The following is a 3,013-nucleotide window of genomic DNA, read 5'->3' on the forward strand; positions in this document are numbered from 1 at the left end:
AAAAAAAAAAAAAAAAAAGAAAAATGGATATAAAGCAAGGTAGTGATTTCCCCATCTTTGGAAGCATTCAATAACTTATTGGGGATGTTAACAGAGGAGATCAAAGTAAGGGATGGAATGGGAACAATGTGATTTTTTAAAGGCCTCTCATGACCTTGAGAGCCCACAGGATTGGTTTCTGATTTCAGATATTAGCCCAACCCAAAACAGCCCTGTGTTCTTTAAACTGATTGACGAAGTTTAGGAGATACAGGTTGGAATTACGGTGACTTTTAAAAGCTCTGGTTCCCTGGCACTCTATAAATACCTCAAACTGCCCAGGTGTTATCTGCTTCAGTAAAATTAAGGCAATGAGGACACAAGGTTTTCGTTTTGTAGCTGATGTTTAGCAGAGTGTACCCATTTTCCTCGTGCATGTGCCCCGGTAAACCCTTAAGATGACCATAAGACGACCCCACCCCAAAGCCCATAAGCCTCTTAGCTAGACGTTTCCACCCCGCCCCACCTCCCCTACCCCGCAAGCAGGCTGCTGTGTTTAGTGTTTGCAGATGAAACACAGGTTCGTAGCTTTGTCTCACTGGAGGCCAACTCCAGAGAAACAAGCATGCTCTAGCCACTGGTGTCCAGACTTAGAGAGTTCGTAGACCAGTAATTCTCAAAAATAAATCAAGGGGAAGATTGCCAACTTTTAATTTTTGCCAAGTAAGGACTTTCTTCTAAACCGCCATACACTCTTGATTGTTATTTCATAAAAAGAAAGGACATTTATGTCCTTATGCTTAGGAGCTGCATTCCGAAATACGGGTAAAGTGTCATGATGTCTGCATGCACAGTCAAATGGTTAAAAAGGGAAAAAACGGTAGCGACAGACATGGAGGAGTGCAGGCAGCAAAATGTTAATTGTCAAATCTTGAAGTTGACTGTTTGGGTGTTTATTATATAGTTATTCTAACTTTTCTGTGCTTTAAAGTTTCATCATGAAACCGTAGAAAATGCAGAGCTAATGTCTGTGATTGCCTGGGGCGGGAGGGTGGATGGAGGAGTTGATGGAAATGAGGAGTGGTGGAATGTTCTGTGTCTTGATCACAGCGATGGTTACACAATGTATATGATGACCAAAGCTCATCAAGCTGTACACTCGAAATGGGTGAATTTTGTTGGTTATAAAATATATATATTTTACCTCTCTATATATCTGCCTGCACTCATCTATGTCTATATTTCAAAATTCACCCGTTTCATACATTTCATATATATATATATATCAATAAAGATAGAGGCGCAAAAGGGACTTTTTGGGGTTTTTTTTGAGACAGAGTCTCACTCTGTCATCCAGGCTGGAGTGCCGTCTCGGCTCACTGCAACCTCCGCTTCCCGGGTTCAAGTGATTCTTTGCCTCAGCCTCCCAAGTAGCTGGGATTATAGGCGCCCACCACCATACCTGGCTAATTTTTGTATTTTTCATAGAGAAGGGGTTTCACCATGTTGGCCAGGCTGGTCTCGAACTCCTGACCTCAAGTGATCCGTCCACCTCGGCCTCCCAAAGTGCTGGAATTACAGGCATGAGCCACCATGCCTGACTGAAGAAAGATATTTTAATACCAAAAAATTAAGAAGCTCATAATTTCAAAAGGACAGTCCTTTATATTAAATAAATTTTGCTCCCAGAAAAAAAACTCACAAGACTGTCCTTATTTTTCTCATTTCTCCACCAAGAAGAGAAAAAATCATCACAGACCAAGACCTGGGAATGACATTTCCAAAAAGAGTGAGATCTGTCATCCAGTCCACCCAAATTTTCCCACCTACAAGACATTGGCAGGGCGGTGAGTAAGATCTGCCCATCTGTGCCCTTCCACAGCCGGGAACAACGCAGCAGGAGAATGGGGGGATCCGGAAGCACTTACGGCTCCAAACTGGGCCTGGGTCCTGCAGCCTCAGCTCAGGGCAACCCTCTGATGGGGACACCGAAAGAAGCACCCTAGTCATTTTTTCCCTCTTTGTTCTTTTGTTTTTGTTTTTATTTTTTTGAAATGGATTCTGGTTTTGTTGCCCAGGCTGGAATGCAGTGGCACAGTCTCGGCTCACTTCAACCTCCACCTCCCGAGTTCAAGCAATTCTTCTGCCTCAGCCTTCCAAGTACATGGGATCACATGGGCCACCGCGCCCAGCTAATTTTTTTTGATAATTTTAGTAGAGATGGGGTTTCACCATGTTGGCCAGGCTGGCCTCGAGCTCCTGACCTCATGGGATCCGCCCGTCTCAGCCTGCCAAAGTGCTGAGATTACAGGTGTAAGCCACCACGCCTGGCTTCTCTTTGCATTTTTAAGGGAATAGTTAGATAGTCTTTTAAACTTACAACAATTTTTTTTTTTTTTTTAAAGACGGGGTTTCACCATATTGGCCAGGCTGGTCTCGAACTCCTGACCTCAGGTGATCTGCCTGCCTCAGCCTCCCAAAGTGCTGGGACTACAGGCGTGAGCCACCGCGCCCGGCAACAATTTTGTTTTTTTGATATAAAACTTTGCTCTTGTTGCCCAGGCTGGAGTGCAGAGGCGTCATCTGGCACACGCAACCTCCACTTACTGGGTTCAAGTGATTCTCCTGCCTCAGCATCCAGAGTAGCTGGGATTACAGATGCATGCCACCACGCCCAGCAAATTTTTGTATTTTTAGTAGAGATGGGGTTTTGCCATGTTGGCCAGGCTGATCTTGAACTCCTGAGTTCAGGCGATCCGCCTGCTTCAACCTCCCAAAGTGCTGGGATTACAGGCGTGAGCCACCACACCCAGCCACGACAATTGTTTTTTGAGACAGGGTCTCACTCTGTTGCCCAGGCTGGAATACTGTGATGTGATCATGGGTACAGCTTCAACATCCCAGGCGCAAACAATCCTCCCACGTAAACCACCTCAGTAGCTGGGACCACAGGCACACACCACCGTGTCTGGCTATTTTTGTTTACTTTTTTTTTTTTCCCCATTTATTTATTTTATTGCATTTTAGGTTTTGG

This window comes from Cebus imitator, unplaced genomic scaffold, assembly GCF_001604975.1.
Source record: "Cebus imitator isolate Cc_AM_T3 unplaced genomic scaffold, Cebus_imitator-1.0 Scaffold106, whole genome shotgun sequence".
Taxonomy (NCBI): domain Eukaryota; kingdom Metazoa; phylum Chordata; class Mammalia; order Primates; family Cebidae; genus Cebus; species Cebus imitator.